General features: G+C 42.6%; 1 pseudogene; it reads left to right on the top strand.

Moving 5' to 3' along the window:
• Positions 1 to 27794, top strand: part of LOC143608736 (uncharacterized) — an 82120-nt pseudogene that overhangs the window by 29013 nt on the left and 25313 nt on the right.

The raw sequence follows: 27794 nt of genomic DNA, 5'->3' as shown, positions 1-27794 counted from the left end.
TTGTGAGTTTATATGCTGGAAACACGTTTACTTTGTGTGTGTTTGCAATTACAGGTGTGCGGAGCTTAAAGGATCTAAATGGGAGCACATGATATGGAAAGGAAAGGAAGATTTTATTGCATGGAATGATAGAGCAAGTGAAGACGAAGACGTGGACGAAAACGGGGCATAAATCGGAGTTCGGACGAAGAAGTTACGCGAGAAATAAAATGGTGGGTGACAGGCCACCATAGCCTACGGTGCCCCACCGTAGCCTACGGTGGGGCTGCCACCGTAAGGCAGTAAGGGCCACCGTAAGCTACGGTCCCCACCGTAGCCTACGGTGGGGAGACCGTAGCCTACGGTCTTCTGGACGGGAGAAAATCGATTTTTCAGGTTTTTTGGAACTATTTAAGGCCGGTTCAACCTTAGGCCGCCTATTGTTGATATCATAACATACTTGGACGTTTTTGGAGGCTTCTTCCACCATCTTAACACCTTTCAATCACCCGAATCATCCATGGTATCATCTACTCAAGAATCAAAGAAGCTATTCAAGACCACGATGCAAGGCTAAATCACTTGTGACCATCTCCGGGTGTAGGGTTGAGTTGTTCATTGGATTGTTGGTACTCTAAACCTTATTTTTGGATCTTATTTGTGTGCTTGAACATACTTTTGGATAATTAATGAGATTTGCAGTTTATCAGTTATTGATTTTGGTCATCAACAATTAGGATTGAGTTCTTAGTGTCATTGGCCTAGTTATCTTTAACCATAGAACTAATATTTCATCATTGCCTAAGATTACAATCAAATAGATCATTGTTTATCTGTGTCAATCAATTGGATTAAGTTTTAACGATTATCATAGTCAAACATTTAGTCTTTTGGTTTATTGCTTCAAACAAAGAGTATAATTCCATAGGTTTAATCATTTATCCAATTGGCTTTAAAACCTGAACCCTAGAGTTTGGTTGCTTTTTTTTAATCATTGTTTACAAATCAAAATCTTTTAAACTGCTTGACATCGTTTGTCCACTTAGTACAATCAATAATTAAGTATTAGAATTGATTAGCACTTTCCACTGATTCCCTGTGGATTCGACACCTTACTTGCCTAGCTAGTGAAGGTATTTTATAAATGTTTTTGATTGACCTTTCGACATCGATCAAAATGGCGCCGCTGCCGGGGAATCAACGCGCAAAGTGCTGGTTTAGTTAGTTAGTCTAGCTAAGTTTAATTTTAATTTTAGTTTTTATTTCTTCTTCTTCGTTTGATTTTATGCGAGGTTTGGTGTTTTAGTGTGTGCAGAGAGTTCTCCAGGTTAATGCAAACAAGATATTCTCGTGAGAAGGAACCACATCAGTTTGATCCTGAGATTGAAAAGACAGCAAAGAGGAACCGAGCATCTCAGAAAACAACTCTCAACAGAAAACCGAAAGAGGAGAACATGAGTACACAAAACAACCAGGAACCATTGGTACACCCACCCGAACCTCAAAACCAACCATTGAAACAAGATCAAAAAATCCCACAAAACGAGCCTGTATTCGCCCAGAATCCGAATGTGAACCGTAACAGACATCCAGTGAACCGTGGGGGTGGCAACCAGAATCGAAGACCGCAAAACCTTGACGATAATCAATCAATTCATTCGGCACCAAGGAACTGCCAAGGGCCGTTTCAATTTGTGGAAAATGATATCGGATTCGATTTGGGTGACGAAAGGGCTGAAAATGAGGATGAGATGGAAGAGTGGGATCCTGAGTTGGAAGATGAAGAAGAATATGAGGATTACAATGGGGATCGGTACTACGAAAGGCATCAACAACAATTCCCTCAAGATGGTCGGGTACCTAACAGAAACCGTCAACCGAACCAGCAACCGAGGTATTGGCAAGCACAGAGACGTCCAGTTGTCAGAGAACCATAGGTTCCCGTCTATGAGTTTGATGACGGGCCCGAGAGCTTTTGTTCCACCACCCGTCCGAGGGGTTCAGAGCCGTTTTATTCCACAGGTGGCTACAAATCCTTTGCCAATCATTATTCCAGTGAGAAATGGAAGAACATTTTCAGTCAGTCAGACATAGCAGTCTAACCGGGATACCAACATTTCATGGAAAGGCCACAGAAGAACCGCATTTACACTTGAGCGATTTTAACTCAATCTGTGCAACAATCTCCAGTCAAGGATTCACTGCAAAGGAGGTAAAGATGGTAGTTTTCCAATTCAGTCTGAAAGATACAGCAAAGCAGTGGTTTCTCTCATTGCTGTCATCCATTATTTATATGTGGAAAGATTTGGCACAACAGTTCTTAAATGAGTATTATATGTCGCAAAGAACCTTAGAAGCACATCCATAAGAAATTATCAACAACGTACAGGAGAAACTTTCTATGAATCTTTCCAGCGGTTCAAGTTGTTGTTGAGGACTTGCCTTCACCATGGCATAGCTCTGTGGGAGTTGATAAAGGCATTCCATGATGGTTTATCGACTGATGTTGTGCAAGACCTCCAATCTATCACTAATGGATCTTTTCTAACGAATGATGAACAGGTGGATTGGGGGCATCTAGAGAGACATGCTTTGAATTCTAAGAGGCATGCCCAGTCAAACAGGATGATAAAGAGGGCAGTGGTGAAGGCAGTAGACAGTGGAAGTTCAGATGATTGGATGGCACGATTAGAAAAGAAGCTAGATTAGTTGATGGTTGCTGGTATGAAGGAAAAGGGGAAATCAGGAAAAGCATATCCAGTTTGTGAACAATGTGGTAAGTTGGGACACGAGGTAGCGAGTTCTGGAGTTGTGGAAGAGTTGGAGGATGAAGAGGAAGAAAAGGTGAATTTTGTACAAGTGGAGAAAAGGTACAATAATAGTGGTAATATGAACTCTAACACATATCACCTGGGCCTCAGAAACCACCCTAATTTCAGCTATGGAAACCCGAATACCCAACAAAACCCAAATTTCCAGGGCACTAATTAGAGAACCAGTTATCAATCGAATCAGAGGCAGTATGGGAATGGTTCAAGTAATGGGAAAAGCGGGCACAATCAGAGAGAGTCGGGTGGTTACAACAAAAGTTATCAGAAGAATTATCAGCAAAGTCAGGGGGCAACTCAAAGTCAAAGTCAAAGTTCTTCGCACGATTCGGAAATCTTGACACTCTTGAAAGATTTGAGTCGGAGAATGGAGATTCAAGAAAAGGCAAACACCGCTAGAGACAAACAGATGAGTCAATTGGCCGAGGAGTTGGCCACCCTGAAGAAAAACCTGAAGAAGCTACCAAGCGACACACTAAAGAACCCGAATCAACAAGGTAGCAGCTCATCGAGTGGGAAGAACACTCACATTAACCAGGTAAGTACCTTTAGAAATGGTAAAGTTTATGATAATGGGGTAAGTCCACAACCCTTCATTGAGGGTGTGGTGGAAGACTTGGGAGAAGATGGTAAAAGTGATGACGATGTAGAAATCGAACCCAGAAATCAACCGAGAAAATCAATTAATAAAAATTTAAATGAATCGGTAATTTAAACGGGAGCATCCATTACCAAGGAGGCGGATTCAACGAGTAAAACCATTTCGTTTCCTCAGGCTTTGGTGAATCCTAAAACATCATCATCACTTAGAAAGAGGGGCCCACAACAGGAGGAAATGTGGGAAATTTTCAAGTAAGTAAAAATTAATTTACCTCTCATCGATGCTATAAAACAAGTCCCCGCATATGCTAAGTATTTGAAGGACTTGTGCACTCAAAAACGAATACATAAAATGCCTAAACAAGTTGACTTAACGGCTAATGTGAGTTCGGTTTTGACGGGAATCCTCCCACCCAAACTTCAAGATCCGCGAACGCCAATAATACCCATTCAAGTGGGCGATTTTAAAATGACAAGGGCGTTACTCGATCTTGGAGCCAGGGTGAGTATTCTCCCAGGAATCTTGTATGACCCACATGACTTTGGTCCACTTTGAAAACACCACCGTGGTGTTGGCCGATCTGACACTCAAGCTTCCTAGGGGAATCGTGACTGATGTGATTGTCATGATTGAAGATTTTTATTATCCGGTTGACTTTCTGGTTCTAGACTACGTAACAGTTGACCCGAAACGGCAACCGAACGTGATTCTCGGTCGGCCCTTTTTGGCAACTGCAAATGCTTTAATAAACTGTAGAAGCGGGGTGGTCGACATGGCTTTTGGTGATAAAAATCTTCGGCTTAATGTGTTTTCAAATGTATCTAACCCTCTGGTGAGTGATGAATGCTTTGCGGCTGACGTCATTGACGGGTTGAATCCTCACGAATGTGAGGAAGATGCCACAGAGGAGTGAATTATTTGTTGCAGGGAATCTGTTGAGCATGTGTTGCAGTTGAAAGAGGAGGAAAGGACAGTTGAGGTGTTCGCTGCGAGTATTGGGAAGCCACCTTGGTCTCAGCAGGTGGAGAGACTACCGGACACTTTCGACTCAAAGTTGAAACCATCACTTGAGAGTCCACCGGTAGTGGAGTTGAAGGAACTCCCAAAACATCTCAAGTATGAGTTTTTGGGAGAGGGAGAGACGTTACCGGCTATCATTGCCTCGAATTTAACAGACGAACAAGAACGAGCATTGATGGAAGTTTTGAAGCAGTATAGAGCGGCTATTGGATGGACGATAGCGGACTTACGGGGTATTAGTCCTTCTGTTGTGATGCACAAGATTATCATAGATCCCGAGGTAAAACCCGCCCATGATTCACAAAGACGGTTGAATCCGAATATGCGGGAGGTTGTGAAGAAAGAGGTGTTGAAGTGATTGGATGCGGGAATCATTTTCCCGATCTCGGATAATACTTGGGTGAGTCCGACACAAACGGTCCCGAAGAAGGCGTGATTCAGATAACCCGTGATGAGAAAGGTGAGGAAATTGCTACCCGACCGGTAACCGAGTGGCGGATTTGTGTCGATTATTGGATGTTTTACGCGGCGACCTCCAAGGATCATTTCCCCTTACTATTCATTGACCAAATCATCGAGAAATTATCAGGTCAGAAGTTTTACTGTTTTCTAGACGGTTATTCAGGGTACAATCAAATTGCCATTCACCCCGATGACCAAAATAAGACCACATTTACGTGTCCATACGGCACATTCGCATTTAGGCAATGCCTTTTGGTTTGTGTAATGCCCCGGCCACCTTTCAAAGGTGCATGATGAGTATCTTCTCAGATATGGTCGGGGATTCACTAGAAATTTTTATGGACGATTTTTCAATTTTAGGCTCATCTTTTGAATTATGCTTAAATGAACTAACGAAAGTTTTGAAAAGATGTGTGGAAACGAATCTGGTCTTAAGTTTGGAAAGAGCCATTTCATGGTTCAAGAGGGAACTGTTTTGGGTCATGTCATCTCAAATAGGGGGATTGAGGTTGACCGGGCGAAAGTCAATGTCATAGCTAATTTACCACCCCCTAAAAATGTGAAGGGAATTCGGTCGTTTTTGGGACATGCGGGAATTTACAGACGGTTTATTAAGAATTTCAGTGTCATAACTAAGCCGTTATGTAATTTGTTATTGAAAGATGTACCATTTGTTTTTGTTGAAGATTGTTTAAATGCTTTTAACGTACTTAAAAACAAATTGGTCGAGGCCCCGATCCTACTGTCGCCCGACTAGTCACTCTCTTTTGAGATTATGTGTGACGCGAGTGATTATGCGGTCGGGGTTGTTCTTGGTCAACGGGTAGGCAAGAAACCCGTTGCAATGAGCAAAACCCTTTCCGATGCTCAAATTAATTATACCACCACGGAAAAGGAGTTGCTCGCAGTAGTGTATGCGTTGGATAAATTTAGATCTTATCTGTGGTGAAGCAAAGTTGTTGTGTTTTCAGATCATAGCGCAGTGAAATACTTGATGGAGAAGAAAGATGCAAAGCTGCGCTTGATTAGGTGGATTTTGCTCCTTCAAGAATTTGACGTGGAGATTTGTGATAAGAAGGGGAGCGAGAATGTTGTTGCGGACCATCTGTCCAGATTGGTAGAAAGAGAAGAGGGGGAAGATGTCCGAGAGATAAACGAGTCATTCCTGGATGAACAACTGTTCTCCGTGTCAACTTTACCATGGTACTCTGACATCCTTAATTTTCTTGTTGCATGTACAATTCCAGATTTTTGGCCAAAGAAAAAGAAGCACCAATTCATGGCCAAAGTGAAGCAGTACGTATGGGAGGACCCAGACTTGTTCAAGATCGGGGCGGATCAAGTGTTTCGAAGATGTATTCCAGATGAGGAGATCTGGAGTGTTTTGTCACACACGCATTCACTTGCATGAGGTGGCCATTTCAGTGGGCAGAAAACTGGTCATAAGATTTTAGCATATGGTTTTTATTGGCCAACTATTTTTAAAGTTTCGGTGGAATATGCTAAAAACTGTGTGAGATGTCAACAGTTGGGTAGCATTTCCAAGAGAAACGAGATGCCCATGCAACCAATCCTCGTAGTTGACACCTTTGATGTTTGGGGGATTGATTTTTTGGGCCTGTTTCCAAATTCCTTCGGGAATTATTACATTTTGGTGGCGGTTGATTATGTTTCAAAATGGGTCGAAGCAATCGCCACCAAAACAAATGACCATGCCGTTGTTTGTAAGTTTGTCTAAACGAACATATTTTATAGATATGGTGTCCCCCGCATTATAATAAGTGACGGGGGATCACATTTTAAAAACTTTAACTTTGGAAACTACTTAAACGGTATGGCGTAAACCACCGAATAGCCACACCATACCATCCTCAAATGAGTGATCAGGTGGAGGTGTCCAATAGGCAGATTAAAGAAATTTTACAAAAGACGGTGAGGCCCGATCGAAAAGATTGGTCTACAAAGTTAAATGATGCTTTATGGGCCTATCGAACAGCTTTCAAAACGCCTATCGGCACCACCCCCTGTCGGTTGGTTTATGGAAAGGGTTGCCATTTAACCATAGAGCTTGCTCATCAGGCATTATGGGCCGTGAAGAATGTTAATTTGGATTATGAGTGTGTAGGTAAGGAACGTAAGTTGAATATATGCGAGTTGGAGGAGCTTAGAGATGAAGCGTATGAGTGTGCTTCAGCATACAAAGATAGGATGAAGCGAGTACACGATGCGAAGATTAAGCGGAAGGAATTTGAAGAAGGTCAAAGGGTCTGGTTATACAATTCGAGAGCAAAGCTTTTTCCAGGTAAGTTGAAGAGCAAATGGTTGGGACCATACCAGGTTAAGCGTGTCGGTAAGTTCGGTGAGGTTAAAATTGAAGATTTCGACGATCATTTAAGACAGGTGGTGAACGGGCATCGATTAAAACCGTACTTGGAAGACACAGATTTAAATAAGAGCATACATGAGTCGGTGGTGAGCTTTATAGCGAGTGCACCGACATATTCAGCCGAAAGCTAAGGGCCAGGTAATGTCGGGATGTAGACGATAAACACAACGCTTCTCGGGAGGCAATCCGAGTTTGTTTTACACATTTTTTCTCTTGTTAAGTATATATATTATTAAAAAGAAACAAATTTTACCTGTGACCACCGTAGCTTACGGTGGCCAGACCGTCGCTTACGGTGGCACCGTAGGCTACGGTGAAGGAGTCTGTGTTACGGTGGACGATGGACGGCTACGGTTCTTGACCGTTGCTTACGGTGGACTCAGGTCGGCGGGCAGGTCATCAGGTCAAAAAAAAAAGAAAATTATTTTAAATTATTCCTAACCACACAATTCACCAAACTCACAATTAACCAAGATCAAAACTCACAATTCAATAATTCGTTAATTAAATTAATAAAATGGGGCTGAATTGGTTGGTGATCAAAACCAACAAATTATGGGCCGTGTACATGGCATTTAACTGACCCAATTAATTAACGAATTATTGAATCAATGGAGTTATTCGGACCATGAGCGTTACATGGCATTTAATCGACTCAACTAAATATCGAATCAACGAATCAAATACAAGTAGTTGGTGTATCTCGGGAACCACCCAGGATTATACGTTCCAACCCAAAAATCAAATCGAAAATGGTTTTAAGAAATGGATAGTTGGAGTGCCCATGGATTTTTCACCCAACCAAGCATTTAAAATAATTTAAAAACACAATTTGGAAGTATAACCATTTAGCTGGTTATGTTTACCACGCAACCGTTTATTCGATTACGGGTACCAATTAAAGTTATGGTTGTACGACATTTGTCATACCCCCATGCTTCAAGGTGAAAGACCAAAACAAAACACGAGAATTATTAAGGAATTTCCCACAATAAAAGACAATCTACCAAAAATAAGAGGATTTAAAATTTTTTTGAAAGTGAGGCGTAACCTCGGAATTCGTGTGTGTGTGCAATAAATAAATAAGATAAATACAAAAAAAAATAATTAATCTAAGCAAGCTGTAAACAATTTATTAAATAGCACATAAGGCAGTTCAGATAAGCACGTATAGAGTTCCTAACATATGTCTAGGACCACTTCTAACGACCTATCTTAGAACCTTCAGCTATGATACCAATCTGTCACAACCCAACCTAAGGCGGAAATGCCGGGGCGCGATCCGATTGCTCACAGCTCGAAGATACAATCATAAATATAAATGACAATATCTAATTAATTATTTTGTTCAAATATACACACAATATCCAAATATAACAAAACAATTCAAATAAATAAATATAACAAGTTTAAATCCATGTTTGTCTTCATTATAACCCTAAGGTCTTTCTAAATGTCCAAACTTCAGTCTTCAATACAAGCAACCTGCATATGCATAGAAAATGGAGTTTTGTCAACAAACATGTTGAGTGAGTTTATCACCAATCTTTGACACAAAAAATAATGTTAATATAATAAATAAGCAAAACGTAATAAATGCGGCAATGAAATCAAACCATAAGCAAATAAGTTGTCGACTAAACCATTGCCAAGCGAATCGGGCGCTGGTAAATCAACTATGAGCAAATAAATAGAGTAAGACCGTTGCCAAGCAAATCAGACGGTGGTCAATATGTGAACCCTCTTCAAGGGGATATGTCAAACAATTGCATACAAAGACAAATAAGCACATAACAAGTAGATTTGATTAATCACACATAATTACACGTTTACTATTTTTGATATATATATATATATAGTATGATATACGCATATGTCCCCAACACATTTTAGAAAACTGAGTAAAATAGGGGAATGATAAAACTCACCTTAGATGGAAGGCAAGTGAATAGAATTAAGAATAAACGAGTTAACGGATAAGCGAGTCGTCCAATACGTGTCAAACGAGATTAATAATCAGAACCTAAAACTTTGTGATATGAAACTATAAATAAAAACGAACTTAATGCCACTTGAATCAATCCAAACGGATGAGTAGAACTCTAGTTATGTTGAATTAAACGTTTAAGCGAGCTGGTACTGACCAGAATCTGAACAGTGAGTCGGAAGTCGGGTTTTTGTTAGTAGCCTTAAAATTTCATTACGAGAATAAAATTCTTCTGGACCGAACGTTGAATTCGAACAGAAGTATGAGAAAACGGATAGTCAAAGTTATTGACTATTTTGCTCTTTATCGAGTTTTAAACGATTTGACCAGTCAACACCCTTCAACCACCAAAATTGATTGAAGTTTATTTACTAGGGAAAGTATATGAATGATTTCTATGTTTACAACTTACCCAGAAAGTGAAAGGATTAATGAGAAACGGAAGTCAAAGTTCCACACGTAAGAAAAGTCAAACAGTTATTAACGTGTCTTTAACAAAATAGCAAAAACCGAAGCATATGAAGAGAGGCAAAAGGTAGGACAGCTGAATAAGCTCCTCTGGGGTTTGGGGTGAAGGCTTGTGACAGAGATTATGAGTTGTATATATAGGAAAAGCAATAACGAACTAAATATGGGCTTTTTACTCGTTTACGCAAGTATATGCGATTTAAAAGAAAGAATCATCGACTTATTCATAAAGATCTGATCTTGGGCAGGGGAAAACGAATTAGAACTTGTATTTTGGTTATATTATGATTACTTGGTCCTTACTTCTCTCAAACATGCCTAAAATAAACCATTTTATACCTTAAACGAGCTAGAAAACGAAATAAAGTTAAATGATCTGTGCAGGGTCTCCATAGCGCCGTGCGACGGTGAGGGTGATGCCCAGGCGCAGCGCTCCGGCCTTCCTAAGAGGGAATTTCATTTTTTTACAAGTTTAGTCCCTATACTTCCTATAATGTCCATTTTTTTATTATTTTAAAGTGTAAACATAGAATAAATAACTTTAAGAACTTAAAGGGTAAAAATGATTATTAGAAACTTAATTACTTACAAATATTTGATTTTGATTAATATTAAAGATCTAAAAATGTTTCATTTGTAAATTAATACGGGTTTGGAAAATCCGAAATGTTAAATTTATGATCCTTATGAGTCCTTGTGGTTAAGTGATTGCTTAGTTTTAGTCCCCTTTTAAAAATTTCCTCTAAATTAAAGAATTAATCACCAAACTATTACCAATTAAGCCATAATCAACTAAAAATGAATGAGCCGAACTTTTTTTTTAACAAAAAATAAATGAACCGAGCTTTTTTTAACAAAAATAACGAACCAAAAATAATTTTTTTAACATAAGTAAACGAACGAAACTTTTTTTAACAAAATATACAAACCAAATTATTTTTTAACAAAAATAAACGAATCGAACTACTATTTAACAAAAATAAACGAGACAGACTACTTTTTTAACAAAAATAAACGAACCGAACTACATTTTCAACAAAAATAAATGAACCGAACTACAAGTGAAGCAGAAACTTAAAAGTGGACATGAATTTTATATTTTACATAATATGGAATCATTTCATTAAGTTTAACTTACTATCACTAAATTTATTTACAGAATTTATTATTTTAATTAATTATGTTTCATTTTAATTTTAATTATGTGTCATTTTAATTTTAAATACTAATCAAATTAGTAATAGAAATATGAAGCAGCTGAATTTTTTAAAACAAAATATTGATAATAATGTACTTGATTAAATTTTCGAGAGTGTGTAAGGTGCTGTTTGTTTTTTCAGAGGTAAAATGTATGCAGTCTGCGGACCACATCTGCAGACATCCATAGCAAAAAAGGTGGACCATACCTCTGCATGCAAGAAGAAGACTGTTTGTTTTTTAACACGTCTGCAAACTGTTAAAATAAACAGAAATTTAAATAAACCGAATTTTTAAACACAAAAAAGGTCTTCAAACTTAAACTTTATGCAAACCTAATGGAACAAGATCTTCGTTAAACCTAAACTTTCTACAAACTTTTTTCAACAAAAAACTAATGATAATTGGACAATTATGCAAACTAATTAATTGAACAAAAACTAATGATAATTCAACAAATCAATTTCTTCAAAAAAAAAAAAAACTAATAAACATTCAACAATAATTGAAAAACAACTCTCAAGATCTCGTAAGTCAAAACAAGCCAAACTCAAGCTCGTTTAGACAAAATAAAACTAAATTGATAAACACGACATCAATAATCAGTCTACAAACATCAATTAAACCTGATTTCAACAAATTTCGATATTATAAACTTTCAATAGTATAATCCAATACACAAATTCAAACCAATTACGTCACAAATCATACAAATATAGGTAAAGTACACAAATCAACAAAATAATAATACACGGACCGGAGTTGTGGATGTGTGGCAGTGGGCGGCGGAGGCGGCGGACATACGATAGGCGAAGGACGGCAGAGGTATGGGGGTTGTCGGTGCGGCAGTGGAGCAGCGGCGGTGCGCCGCGACAGTGGAGTTCGCAGTGGTGGAGGTCGCGGTGGTGGAGGTCGGGGAGGAGATGAAGGGAGATGGTAGGGGAGGATATGAAGGGAAGGAGAAGGTAAAAAGAAAGGGGGTTAGTGTTTGGAATAAGATAGAAGATGCAGAAGATGTGAAAAGAGGTTGGTCCATGTCTTCTAGAATAAGAGGGCGCGAAGACGTTTTTTAATGAAATGTCTTCAGAAAAACAAACAGTCTTCAAGACTAAAGGTCTGCGCGGAGCAAACATAAGAGGCCAGGAAGATCTTCTAGCAAAAAACAAACACCACCTAAGAAGACAACAATTTTACTTTTTTATATTGGAAAGGCGTAAGGAGATAACAATTAACGAATGGATCTATTAACTTGCGTCATGTATTTGATGTATATTAATGAATGAAAAAACATTTTTATTAATATATATTTTAACATTTAAAAGGTGGTGTCTAAAAGGATAAATTTAGCCACTCATGTGCGTCGAAAGTTCATTCCACTTTGGGCCTCCATAATGATTGTCCCGCCCAGTACTCTTTGACCTGGCCGATTTTTTCACCCGGTCCGTTTGTGCCCACCATAACAAAAATTCATGGATCTGCCTCTGTTTGCAAGCATGCATAAATATGTAAATTGACTAACTTGTATCAATTGAATAACAAACTTCGACACTTTTTCATTTGGCACAAAGCCAAATTAATAAATTACTAAAGTCGTGACTCAACGCTTTTATGAGGATGAGGCTCCAACCAAATTAAACACATAAACACATAAGCATATAATCATGAGGCATAAACATATAGAATACAAATAGTCGTGCATGAACATAGAATTGAATTGTATTTGAATAAAGACAGTAAAAAAATGAGTAATTTAGTAATGTTATACATGCTACCCTCAAAATATGTAAATGCAGAAATGGGGGTATGTAAACTCACATCGATAAGGAACAAGTAAAGATACTAAATAAAAAATGATGTTGAATTTAAGTGAGTAAGAGAGCCGACACAACCGAATCAACCAAACAACCCTAAATAATATATGAAGAGGTATGTACCCGCCTCAACACCAAGCAAGGCGGGTCAACCCACAAGATAAAGACATTATGAAGGCACAAAGCCAAAACCCAGGCGCATCGCGCATACAAAACATGCTCAGGCATCATATGCTCGCGCATAACATATGCGCGCGGCGCATATCGCATGCTCTTGCACATCACATATGCTCGCGTGTCACATATGCGCGTGGCGCACCAGCGCACGGCGCATATCACACGCTCGTGCATATCACACCTGCGCATGAAATATCTGCGCGTGAGAATAAAAAGAAGACTTCGCGCATCCTCAGGATGGGCGCATATCACACTTGCACATAATCAACCTCGTCCTTATCCAAATCAGGATCAGGGCAACCTTGATTGTGCACGTCAGACACTCTTCTAGAAGGCATCTTTTTAAGGAGTAAGAATATGCTGATGTTGACAGCTGCCAAATGAAAGGTCGACAACTCAGCATGACACATGTGCTACCACATGATTTCAACCAACGAGAAAGCGCCAGGTGTCCCAGAGGACACGTGGCGCAGTGCGATTGGAGGAGGCCAACGAGGCTGAGCCCAGCCAGTGGAAACCCTAGCACTATAAATACAGCATCAACTCCACTTTGATGACACATTCATTCACACTCAATCATTGACAGTTACAAGCAGTGATATCACATTCAATCATATTGAATTATATTCACTCACAGTCAGTTACAGAGAAACACACAGTCACACTATCAAGAGTATTCAGCGATTCAGCAATACTCTTGAGATTTCACTGACTCACACTTTATTATCTTCTCCACAAAGATACTGATTCTCACGCCGGAGGGTTACCCCAAAGAGGACCCCTCTGTCCCTTTCTGAGGGGTAAGTAACGGCGCTGTTCATTTTGTAGGTGGAAGAACACGGATTCAAAGGAACCATCGGTGAAACAGTTTAATCATACCCGAGGAAAGTAGATCTGCTACCAGTGAGTAGATCCACGTTTCTTCATTGGCGCCATCCACTGTTACAAACGGCAATCAGATCTCATCCAGATCTACGAAAAAAAAATCAATCACCATGGTTTCTGGAGTTCGTAACGTTGATCAAGCTCTGGAGGATATTGAACGTGAGGGTGTTAACGACGGACAGCAGGTTCTGAGGGTTCCGCGTGATTCTACGCGTACCACCAGCAACCGTCCCTTCGTCACAACCCCTCACGGCCAGACTGAAACTCCTCCAGACGATCATACGTTACAAAATATGGCCGGCGCGAAGCTGAAAGGACCAATGGGTCCAGAAGATGAAGCAAACGATCCGAATGAATGGCTCATAAATGAGCAGCGGCGTCTGATGGAAAAGTACACTGAAATGATCAAACAGAAGAAGCTAGCCGACCAAACACAAAGGCAAGCGATTGATAAGCAGCCTACAAAAAGGCCGCGCGCGCCGGAAGAAGGGCATTCTGTTCACACTGCACACACTGAGTTCAGTGATGAAGAAGTGCATAGCATGAGGAAGACAAGGGATACTCATGCAGGAGGCTCGCAGCTCCGCGCGCCTGTGAACATGGCGCCTGGGGCCAGAGCAGATCTGGATCTGCACATGCCATACAGCCCACCGGTCAGAGGGCAAGTTGACGTAACCACACCCTACAGACCAGCCATCCTGGTAAAACACTCAAAGTTTACTGCGCGCATCGCGCAGGCTCCCATCCAGCACAAGACCAAGATGCCAAGTGGTCTGGGCAAATATGATGGCACAACAGATCCAGATGACTTTTTGCAGGGTTTCTATAACACGGGAAACCTAGAGAGCTGGACGATGCCAACATGGTGTCATATGTTTGCTCGCTGCCTCACGGGCGCTGCGCGGGTATGGTTCGAAAGCTTGCCGACAGGGCAAATTGATGGGTTCGAGGAACTATTAGAAAAGTTCCAAGCCCACTTCGTACAGCAGCGCAGGCACACGCGCGATCCTGATGACATCATGCACTGCATACGCAGGAATGATGAAACGATTGAAGATTACATCACTCGTTTCAATCAGGAGTCCCTGGCAATCGGGGGCATAACTGAGCAGCTCCTGCGCGTGGCCTTTATACAAGGCGCGCGCAGTGATCAGTTACGACGAGCTCTCGTAAGCAAAGATGGTATGCCCACCACGTGGGCCAAGTTAATGGAGGCATCGCGAGTTTTCGCGAGAAATGAGAAACAGATTGCCCAAGATAGGGCAAGAGAAAGAGCGCATCAGGCTGAATCACCGCGCAGCAAAGAGAAGAGGGCCAAACAGAACTCTGTATGGTCCAGGTTGCAGCCAACAAGTTTTTCTTCCGCGGAAAAACAAGCGCAACCAAGCTCACCCCAGCCCCAAAAGGATGCTCGTAAACACGGGGAGGGTGACAAGAGGGAGGGCGGCAGAGATCCCAGCAGACCTCTGCCAAGAATATGGACTCCTCTCACTAAAACACCTTCACAGGTGTTAAGTACTGAGAATGTCCAATTCAAGCCTCCCAAACAACTACACTACAAGGGACCGCAAAACAGTGGCAAATATTGTGAATTTCACAGGTCCCCGGGCCACAACACCGACGCATGCCATCATTTAAAGGATGCGATCGAGAAGGATGTAAAGTCGGGCAGGCTGGCTCACTTGGTAAAAAACCAAAGAATAGAAGATGAGCAACCGGAGGGAGCCTCTGCCAGCAAGAAGTACAAAAGAATCTGTGTGGCTGAGGGGGGACGACAAGGGCAGACGTCAAGAAAGAGAAGCGCGCAAATTCACGGAGATTGGCGCGAGCAGCAAGTCATCTTCCCAAGAATCAGGGGAGGCCCTTCAATAAGCAGTCCTCTAGTCATTACCACACACATTGCTCATTACGAAGTGTCAAAGGTCCTGGTGGACACTGGAAGCGAATCTGACATTATGTATGAGCAGTGTTTCAGAAAGTTAGACCCGGCAGACCAAGCGCGGCTCGAAATTGTGAACGCACCGATCTGTGGTGTCTCAAATGAAATCATACATCCCCTAGGCCAGATTCAGTTTGAACTAACTATGGGGGATGATGAGCACAAGCGAGCCGAAGTTGTCAACTTCTTGGTCTTGCCCACCACGTCATGCCACAATATGATCCTGGGTAGGGGAACGATTGCCCAATTTAATGCTGTACCGTCGCCAGCGCACGGCGCATTGGGGATCCCTACACCAACAGGCGTAGCATTTGTTTACCGCGATCATTTGTGCGCAGTGACAAGCACGCCGCGGGAAGGGAGAATGAAACTTACAATGGCTGACAATGCGCCAGAGAAGTGGATTTTAAACCCAAAATTCCCAGAGCAAACGGTCACAATTGGCGCTACCATTTCAGACGAAACGAGATTGAGAATGAAAAAGTTGCTTACAAAATACACGTCGGTTTTCGCGTGGCAACACTCCGATATGACGGGGGTCCCGCGAGACTTGGCGCAACATTCTCTTAACACGTTTAAGTCGGTGGAGCCAATTGCACAGAAAAAGAGAATCATGGGGGATGAAAAGGCGAAGGCCATGAATGAGCAAGTGGAGGACCTGTTGCGCGCAAACATCATCCGCCCAATTCGATACCAGACATGGGTAGCCAATCCTGTGATGGTAAAGAAAAGCAACGGGTCATGGAGAATGTGTATTGACTTCAAGGACCTCAACAAAGCATGTCCGAAAGATTGTTACCCCCTCCCAAACATCGACGCAAAGGTGGACTCCGTGGCACCATTCAAGCTCAAATGTTTCCTGGATGCCTATAAAGGCTATCACCAGATTCAAATGGCACCACAGGATGAAGACAAGACGGCCTTCAGAACCGACAAGGGTGTTTTTTGTTACACAAAAATGCCCTTTGGTTTAAAGAATGCGGGCGCAACCTATCAGAGACTTATGGATTCGGTTTTCAGTGAACAAATCGGAAGAAATCTAGAAGTCTACGTCGATGATTTGGTGATCAAGAGCAGGGAGGAGAGACAAATGCTCAAAGACATCGAGGAAACCCTTCAGCGCCTAACGGAGGTTAACATGAAGCTCAACCCGAGCAAATGTACTTTCGGCGCAGAAGAGGGGAAATTTCTTGGTGTAATGGTCACTAAGGATGGTTTCAAGGTGAACCCTGAAAAGGTGGAAGCCATCCTTGACATGCCTTCACCATCCACCATGAAAGAGGTTCAGAAGCTGAATGGTAGATTGGTGTCAATCAACAGGTTCCTAGCGAACCACGCCAGCAAATCTACTCCATTCGTTAACACCTTGAGGAACTGTTTGAAGAAGAGCCAATTCAAGTGGACGCCTGAGGCTGAGCAAGCTTTCACTGAGATAAAAGAATGTCTCATTAAATTGCCAGCGCTCACAGCTCCACTTCCTGGCGAGACCCTTACATTGTACCTGTCAGCTGGAGACCGCGCGATCGGCGCGGTATTATTGGTGGATCGCAAGGGGATACAAACGCCGATATATTATGTGAGTCGGGTGCTCACAGACCCTGAGACGCGCTATTCCATAATGGAAAAGTTAGTTTTGTCACTAACACACGCGTCGCGCAAGCTCCATAGATACTTCAATGGTCATCCTATTGAAGTTCTGACTGGTTACAACATCCAGCAAGTTTTGCGACGCCCCGCGCTCTCCGGAAGGCTGACAAAGTGGGCGCTGGAATTAGGTGAACACACGATCACTTATAAGCCCCGTCCAGCGATAAAGGGTCAAGTTTTGGCGGATTTCATCACGGAAATCCCAGACGGAAAGATTGAAGAAGCTCAGCGCGAGGTAGATCCTCCGCGAGCAAATGATGAAGAAGATGTTTGGAGGCTATTCACTGATGGAGCCTCCAACAGCGAAGGGTCCGGCGCAGGCCTCAAACTGATGGACCCTGATAATCGTGAATATACTTATGCTATCAGGTTGGACTTCAAGAGTACCAACAATGAGGCTGAGTATGAAGCCCTGCTGGCTGGTCTGCGCATCGCGCGCAAGTTTGGGGTTAAAAGACTAGAGGCGCATGTTGATTCTTACTTGGTAGCTGCTCAGGTCAACGGCCTATATGACGCCAAGGAGAACACAATGCCTCTGTATCTAGAGCAGGCAAAAAAGCTCGTTGAGCAGTTTGACTTCTTCAGAATAATACACATCTCGCGCAGCGAAAACAAGTCCGCTGACGCGTTGAGTAAAATGGCATCAACTAATTTTGATCACTTTGGCAAAGATGTCAGGGTGGAGGTAATGAGCAGCCCGTCAGTGCAAACGCAATCGGTCCTTGTAATTCATACAACCCCTTCATCCTGGATAACTCCAATAACAGAATTCCTGATGAAGGGGAAGTTACCGGACGATCGCGCACAGGCGAGAAAGATAAGACACAAGGCACAGAACTATGAATTACTTGATGGTACATTATATCGGCGCTCTTATCTTGGACCGCTCATGAAGTGCCTGGATGCTGAAGAAGCAACCTATGTGATTAGGGAGATTCATGAAGGAATCTGTGGAATTCACGCTGGCCCGCGCATGGTGGTTGCCAAGGCGATGAGCTCAGGCTACTATTGGCCAGGCATGTACTTGGATGCGCTAAAAGAAATCCAAAAATGCAAGGCATGTCAGAGCTACGCGCCAAACACCATGCGTCCAAAGAACAACTTGATTCCAGTCACCTCCGCATGGCCTTTCCACAAATGGGCCATTGATATTGTAGGGCCCCTGCCGCAAGCGCAAGGGCGAGTGAAATTTTTGGTAGTGGCGATAGACTATTTTACAAAATGGGTTGAGGCCAAGCCACTAGCAAAAATCACAGCTGAGGCGATGAAGCAATTTATCTGGAGCCACATCATTTGCCGTTTTGGCCTTCCCATGGAAATTGTGAGCGACAATGGCAAACAATTCACTGACAGGAAGATATCAAGCTGGCTCAGAGAATTGCACATCAACCAAATCTTCACATCCGTATACCACCCTCAGGGGAATGGTCAAGTGGAGCGCGCGAATCAAAGTTTGCTAAATGGGCTGAAGAAAAGGTTGGAGGGAGAATCCCATTCTTGGGTCGAAGAGTTACCTAATGTCCTGTGGGCGCACAGGACATTAAGCAAAACTAGCAATGGCGAATCCCCGTTCAGCCTAACCTATGGGACAGAGGCTATGATCCCAGCAGAAATTGGATGCCCATCCCATAGGGTACTCATGATGAGCAAAACTGATAACGAGCGCGAAAGAAGGTTGGACCTTAACTTGCTTGAAGGGCGCAGAGAAGCGGCTATCATTAATGAAGCCAGATACAAGAAAAAGCTGGAAAAATATTATAATCAGCGCGTTAAAGAATGCCACTTCAAGAAAAATGATTTTGTCCTTCGAAACAATGAAGCTAGTCGCGCAATACCCCCAGGAAAAATGTCCCCCAATTGGGAGGGACCTTATCAAATTTCAGAAGATTTGGGGAAAGGCGCGTACGCTTTAAAAGATTTGAATGGAAAAAAGATACCGCGCTCGTGGAACGCGGCACAACTTAGAAAATGCTTCATGTAAAAGTTCAAATTTGTAATGAAGGCTTTTAAGCCATCATGAATGATGATTCGCGCTATCTTTCAATATTTGTTCTATTACCTTTGCATACATGTTTCACACTTCCTTTATTAAATTGGAACAATATGACAACACTATATTGACTTCAAAACAAAATAAAGTGAAGTAAAACATACATGCGCGAGCCTTAGCTCAAACGCGTTAACGAGTCTTAACTCTAAAACGTCAGGGCCTTAGCCCAAAATTACGAGCCTTAGCTCAAACACGTTAATGAGTCTTAACTCTAAAAACGTCAGGGCCTTAGCCCAAAACAAAGAGCCTTAGCTCAAAACACTCACAAACATCCATCTTACATCCCGCGCAGCCTGATCATAAGAATCCTTAAACATAACTAAGGCAAAGTACATGCCATATCATGTTAAGGTCTCAGGTCGAGGCCGCGCGCGGAATCATAGTGGATATCTGAGTAACACAAGCTGACATGTAATGGCTAAACTCATACTTCCAGCCCGCGCGACAACGACGCGCGAAAAGGAAAATAACGACAAATTAGCGCGCATGTCAGCATGAACAAGATACTGCGAGAACCACAAACAAAATAGAACAGAGGTTAAGTGAATAATTTCCATACAACCTTGTTCTTATTTTAACGTGCAAGCATATCTTATATCTATAAAACCAAACATGAAGAGATGAATGGAAATGCGCAAGATATGAAAATGAGAGAACAAGTTTCATTCCATTGGATCGAAATTTACAAGTATGATGAGTTACAAATTACAAGTATAAAAAATAAATATACAAAATTTGATGAACGGCTTCTCAAGTCTCCACGTCGACGTCAGCCGCTTCATCATCCTCATCATCTCCCGCAGCATCTGGCGCGGTCTGCTCCTCATCCCCGAACTGACCATAGTCAAGTTCTTCCTCCTCATTGGAGTCTTCGATCACAACGGTGTCACGAGCAGATTCTTTCGCCCCACTAGAGCCGCTGGCAGGGGCAACATCCCCCGCGCCACCATCATCGCCACCAGCCCTCTCGCAATCATCAAGCAACTTCTTTAGCGCGCCGAGGTCGGGCTGGTCAGCAAGCGCAGCTATCTGTAAATCATTAGAAAAGTAATGAGTACAAAACACTTAGAAAAGTTAGTCAAGAAAAACTCATTATGATCAAGGTACCTGCATAAGGATGGGGATGGGAGTATTCATATACTTTTCCCCCACCGCGGCCATGTCCGCGCAGGCCGCATCGCTCTTGTAAGGGTACTCGGATGGGTTCTTCCTCAACATGCCATATTCATACCCATCCGTAAACCCTTCAGCTCGGCCAACCAAACGCGCGGCGGCATTGCAGTCCATCACGAGGGCTTGAAACTCGGCGGAATATTTCATCGCCAAAGCGCAGCGAGCCATGCCCTGTGACACCAGCCATTGGCGATCCTGCGCGAGGCCAGCAACAGACGTCTCGAGGGCAGGAACCTGAGAGTTTAATAACTCAACAGTTTCCTTAGTCTTTTTTAGTTCCTCCTTATCAGACGCTGCTGCCGCCAAAATTTTTTCTTTCTCCGCCTGCGCAGCACCAAGTGCTTCCTGGCTAGACGCCGCCGTCGCTAAGGCCTCATCTCTATCGGCCTGCGCGGCCGCCAAATCCCTTTTCAGGCGCGCAACCTCGCTCTCCAGTGATGATTTCTCAGTGATACTCTGGACGATAGCTTGGTCACGCGCCTCGGCCTGCTGTTCCAAGACACGCACTCTGCGCGCGTACTTGGCAACTTCGGCCTCCGCCAACTGCTGCTTCTCCCGCGCAGCTTGGAGCTCATGCCCGCGCTTGATGTATGCGGTGTTGGCACTTGCTCTGTTTTCACTGAGTTCCGCCTGGAGTTTCTCAGCTCGCGCGCGAGCATCAGACAGGTTCCAGGCGGCCACCTTAGCCTCTCGCTGGGCTTCCACAAGAGCGTCGCGTACTTTAACATAATCACGACGAAGCTCTTGGGAAGCAGCGAAGAAAGCCGACCCAGCGAAAACATGGTCGTTCAGCAAGTCCGCGCGGGTGCGCTCCTCCTGATACCTCCTTTCAGTAGGAGGCACGGCATGAGCCCAGAAGTCCTCGCATACGCCCATGGATTGAAAGGAACTCTCTTCATTAATATTCCATCTCGGGCGGTAAACGGGGACACCTTCCTGCAAAACACAAGAAAAGTTCTAAGTCATAAAACATACTTATATGGAGGTACGCGCAGCGGACCAACAAATCAATACATACCTGCGGGGAAGAAGCAGGAAAGTCAGCGCCAGCCCCACCAGAGGTCTGCGCTGCGAACACTTGCGGCATCGCAGGGCTGGCGCGGTCTCCCAAGGAGTCTTCAACTTGAACCCCCTCGTCCTCCTCGTCTTCTTCAACAGGCCTCTTCTCCTGCGACCTGGAAGGCTCCAAACCAGCCTCGCGGGGAGGGCTGCGTGCAGGAGGAGGCGAGGGAGGTCTCGACGCCGACAGTTCGGCGCGCAATACGGTTTCCTGCTCCTTGGTAATCCCAATAAGGGGAGATTCAGCACTAGCAGGAGCAGGACCAGAACCAGCGGCGCCGGAAGTGCCGCCGGGAGTATCACCAGCAACTGTTGCGCCAGCTACAACTCCTATCAACAAATAAACAAGGAAAAATTGTTTATGACTGACTCCAAAGGGAAAAATTTAAAAGACATATGTGCAAAACTTACCTTGGCGCAATTCTGTTCGCGCATCGAACATCGCCATAAAATCCATTCTACCCTTTTCAGAGGGTAGAACAGGGGACTTCGATGGAGTCCCCGGCGCAGCCGTGGCACCTTGTGGCGCCTGCGGCTGATCTGTTACCGTCGCTGCCTCTGCAAACATTTAAAGGAGCAAAGGTTTAATAACAATTCAGGCAGATGAAGATAAATAAAGTATACCTGTTGCAGGCGCGGCACTGCTTCTCTCTTCAGCCGCGCGAAAGGAGGAGGCGACGCCACCATACCTCAAGTGGACAGGAGGTCTGCCCACTCTCACAGGCAGAGAAGCTAAAGAAACCTTTGTGGTAAACACCTGGGTTTCCTTAGGTCCTTTCGTTTGAGCATGGGGATGAGCGACAGGGGTGTCCTCTTTCTTCTGTTTCTTACTGGCCCCTGCGCCAGATTTCCCCTTAGCTTTGCGCTTTAGTAAAGGCGCCTCCTCTTCCTCCTCCTCCTCCTCTTCCGCGAGCTCTAGCTCGTAGTTTTCAAGCGCATCTACAAAAGCAAGCGACAGAAATGTTAATAAACTTGGGTATTCTAAAGGAATGAGCAGCAGTGCGAAGACTTACCAGGTGCGTCACCGTCAAAGTCAAAATCCAGATCTACTGGGATGAACAGGTCATCGAAGCGATCCGGGAAACCAACCTCCCCAGCGCCAAGTTCGACGGAGCCGCCCTCCACATGTTCATCATAAGCGGCAAGGATGTAATCCTTGGTGACTGCGCAAAGCCAAGTTAAATGATATCAGCAAAAGAATTATGTTCGCGCAGAAAAAATAAATAAAGCAATGAAATAAACTTACACAACCCGTCGACTTGGATAACGGGCTCAAGCGCGCTGTCGGCCCAGAGCCTGCTCATGCCGACCCCAACCAGCGCCTCCTCGCAAATTTTCTTCGCGGGGGATGGTTCGGCGGTCAGTTTCTTAACCCATGCGCCAGTTGGGTTCCTGAGGACACCCTCATCCGCAGGCGCAGAAGTAATAGAGCGCATGGTCATACGGATGGGGATCACACCGGCCTTAATGTAAAAAAACCTCTCAGACCAGTCATGAAGGCTCTTGAATGAAACAGTGGAGCACTTCACTTTCTGACTGCGAGGAATAAAAGAGATCCAATTGTCTTGGATCTTGGCCTTATAAAAATATTGAAAGCGCCGAGGAGTGGGTTCCTCGCGCTGGGATTTGCACATGAACTCAAAGTGAGTCACGCGCACGAGTCCAAACGGATGGACTTGGGATATGTGAATCCCATAGAACTTCAACAGTGCACCCACAAACCTTGTCATCGGGAGACGAAGGTTGCAGTGGGAGAAAAAGTGGCTATATAGGGATATATAGCCGGCAGGCGGGTCCGCCGCCGTTTGCCCGGACCTAGGCAACATGCAGCCAAACAGGGTGGGAAAGCCCTGAGAGGTGATCAGGTTGTCGAGATCTGCCTGCTTCAATTTGCAGGGGATTTCATTCCACCTTTTGGTGGCCTTGGTCCTCCCTACTTCCTCCGATGTGGTCTCAACAACTTTCTTCCCCTTCCCCTTTTGCTTCAATGTCGACATCACCACAGATTTCACACGGCGTCTTCGAGAGGCAACGGAGGTGATTGAAGGGCTAGACGAGTATGAACTATCAGACATACAACTGTAATAGCCGATAATCGAGGATTCGAATCGATGTAAACACTCAAAACAGAATGTGAAAGCAGAAATTTGAATTTTAGCAACAATGAAGATGAAGATAAAAATTTCCTAAGGGCCTGCTTTTATAGGCCCAGGAGAGAGAAATGTGGCAGCTTATCGGGTTTCACGCGCCCCCACTCGCAGGGGCAACCCAACGACGGCGCGACACGTGTCCCTAACAGCTGTGTGAGGGGACAAAAAGATGTAACCGACCTGCCACGGAACAGAGACGCGCCCCCACTCGCAGGTACTAACCAATGCGAGTGCGACACGTGTTCAAGACAGCTGTGTGAGGGGACGTGAAAGGCAACTGTAGCACCTCGAGCACACGAAACGTCTGACACGTTTACGGCGCACGTCATCACCAACCAACCACGTGTTTGGACCTTTCGTTTTCAACCAAATGGATAGAACTTCGCGCGACGATGGAAACAACAAAGAAAACGACAAAACCCCCTATAAAAGGACAATTCAGTGAGTCTAATATCTATCTTACCACGCTCGCGCAAGATAAGACACACATTAGACTGGGGGGGCTTGAAGAGGTATGTACCCGCCTCAACACCAAGCAAGGCGGGTCAACCCACAAGATAAAGACATTATGAAGGCACAAAGCCAAAACCCAGGCGCATCGCGCATACAAAACATGCTCAGGCATCATATGCTCGCGCATAACATATGCGCGCGGCGCATATCGCATGCTCTTGCACATCACATATGCTCGCGTGTCACATATGCGCGTGGCGCACCAGCGCGCGGCGCATATCACACGCTCGTGCATATCACACCTGCGCATGAAATATCTGCGCGTGAGAATAAAAAGAAGACTTCGCGCATCCTCAGGATGGGCGCATATCACACGTGCACATAATCAACCTCGTCCTTATCCAAATCAGGATCAGGGCAACCTTGATTGTGCACGTCAGACACTCTTCTAGAAGGCATCTTTTTAAGGAGTAAGAATATGCTGATGTTGACAGCTGCCAAATGAAAGGTCGACAACTCAGCATGACACATGTGCTACCACATGATTTCAACCAACGAGAAAGCGCCAGGTGTCCCAGAGGACACGTGGCGCAGTGCGATTGGAGGAGGCCAACGAGGCTGAGCCCAGCCAGTGGAAACCCTAGCACTATAAATACAGCATCAACTCCACTTTGATGACACATTCATTCACACTCAATCATTGACAGTTACAAGCAGTGATATCACATTCAATCATATTGAATTATATTCACTCACAGTCAGTTACAGAGAAACACACAGTCACACTATCAAGAGTATTCAGCGATTCAGCAATACTCTTGAGATTTCACTGACTCACACTTTATTATCTTCTCCACAAAGATACTGATTCTCACGCCGGAGGGTTACCCCAAAGAGGACCCCTCTGTCCCTTTCTGAGGGGTAAGTAACGGCGCTGTTCATTTTGTAGGTGGAAGAACACGGATTCAAAGGAACCATCGGTGAAACAGTTTAATCATACCCGAGGAAAGTAGATCTGCTACCAGTGAGTAGATCCACGTTTCTTCAATATATAAAAAAAACTAATCTTAATAAATATTGAATGAAAACAATTATACCAAATCATGTCGAGAGTTTTAGTCGTGTTTGGATTTTTAAAGTCATGGTTTAGAAAACATATATTTCTCTATAATTAACTATTTTTAAAGTTTTGATGTTAAACTATTTGATACAAAATCCTAAAATCTAAGTTTAATAATTTTATTAGCAAACTTAGTTAATGCATTCCGTTTGGTCAAAATTAAGCGAGCCAAAATAAATAAAGTGATTAAAAAGAGAAAAACAAATTAAGCGAGTGTTTGGTTCGTGTTCGGTCAAAATGTCGATATTGAATTGGATTCGGATCCATCATGACCATAAAATAATATTAAAGGTAAGAAAAAGATCAGAAGCTTAAGCGAGTTTGGTTCGATAAATACAAAACCCCCAAATTAACATACCATAAACCCTAGAACAAACTTTAATCCAATTGAATATGAAAATCCCCCAATTCATTGAAATTGGATGAGGTTACGATCCGATGACGTTTAACAACCGGAAAATAACAAACTTACCCGAAAATAGTTCAGAAATATTTTGAACACAATCAGTTAACTTTGAAGTCAACGAGCCAAGAACTTTTGAATTAAAGAAGAAACCGTGTATTGGGAGTAAATTGAAAGATGATAATGATTGAGCATAAGACAAGTGTCTTTTAAATAGATTAGATGAGCTTGTAGAAAAAGTTAACTCATCAAATTAATAAATTAATGAAAATATATAGAAAAACTTGTTCCCTACCCCGTGCTTACAATGGAATATGTTAGGAATAATTTGAAGACTTTGATTGCTGAGATAAATGGTCACTTTACTTTGATTAAATGTGATAATGACATAATATACGTGAAATTAGGTATGCGAATAATTCCAATAATATAAACGAACATGATTCGATAAAATTAACGTGAATAGCAATCTTTTCTCAATAATTGAAAATCCAAAAATTTAAACGATTTGGGTATTCGGGTTCAGAAATTGACGGATGTCAAAGTAATCCCAACTTTTAAAAATTTTGTCCAGAAATAAACAAAAAAAAAATACTAAACTAAAATGGGTTTTATTAAAACAAAGAGGTTTCAAAAAATGTTTTTAAAAATAAACATAATGTCATACCCGACTCCCTAGGCCTCGCGTGTGACTGACATTGGTACCTATTTTGTCAATATATCATTGTTGTATGCGGAGCTGAAGTCTTGGTTTAATAAAGTATTTTATATTTAAACCCAGGATTTAAATACCCGGCATGGATACAAAAACTTAAGCATTAATTCACATCTGCTTACAATATTAAAACATCCGAGCTATCAGATCATCTAATGACTAAGCCACCACCTTTTATCCTCTATTTCTTACTACATGTAAAATAGTTTAAAAAAATACGTCAGCAACACATGCCGGTGAATACCTTGACACCAAAACATTTTATGTAAACTTTTAGCTCGTACTCAAAACAATTAGCGGCCCTATAGGCCGGCATACTAATTATGTACACATAGTCAATCCCACACAGCCATATGGATTGGCTCAATTAGACGGGGGCATGATGCTAAGTGTGGTGGGGTATGCCTACCCTTTATCCACATATGTAAAGATCCACAAGTATAACTGGCCTGAATGCCAATGGATACTAAAGTGTTAGGGATCTTTAAACCTATGCAAACTTTTGTATAAAAATGACTCGTTTGTATTTATGCAAACTTAATTGAATCATATTCTCCAACGAAATTATTGGTGACCAAAAAACATGGTTATTATTTTAATAGTTAAGCTCTTGTGCAATCAGAGGTGTCAGGCGAATAAATAAACACAAAATATGAAGCATTTACCTTTCATATATATATATTGTAGCACAACCTGGCCAACCCAACCTTCAACCATCTCTAGTGTTAAAATATCAAGGATGTTGTAATCATGTTATACCATGTTAGCTTCTTATAAACTTATAATAAATACACAAATGGATGTTGCAATCATGTTTTACCATGTGAGCTTCTCATAAACTTAAAATAAATACACAAAAGGTGTTTCAGTTTGAGCTAAAAAGAATTGGCAAGTATTAATTAAACATAATAATTTTGATTGAATTTGATTTTCTTGTGTGAACAAATGATTTAACAAACAATCGATATAAACTAATTAACTAAGAAAATTTAAGTAAAGGTTTATGACAGAGGTTTAGGTGTTGTTTATATAGGAAAAGCAAAAACGAACTAATTATGGGCTTTTACTCGATTAAGTAAGAATATATGATTTAAATGAAAGAATCATCGAAATATTCATAAAGATTTGATCTTGGGCAGGAGGAAACGAACTTGGACTTGTATCTTAGTTATAATATGTTTACTTGGTCCTTAATTCTCTCGATTATGCTTAAAATAATGATTTTATACCAAAAACGAGTTAGGAAAACGATATTGATTAACAAACCTGTGCAGCACTTCCATG

The sequence above is a fragment of the Bidens hawaiensis genome, unplaced genomic scaffold (genome assembly GCF_021521415.1).
Source record: "Bidens hawaiensis isolate Kalapana, Puna unplaced genomic scaffold, B.hawaiensis_p1.1 tig00419426_1, whole genome shotgun sequence".
Taxonomy (NCBI): domain Eukaryota; kingdom Viridiplantae; phylum Streptophyta; class Magnoliopsida; order Asterales; family Asteraceae; genus Bidens; species Bidens hawaiensis.
This window is presented reverse-complemented; position numbering and strand designations above follow the sequence as displayed.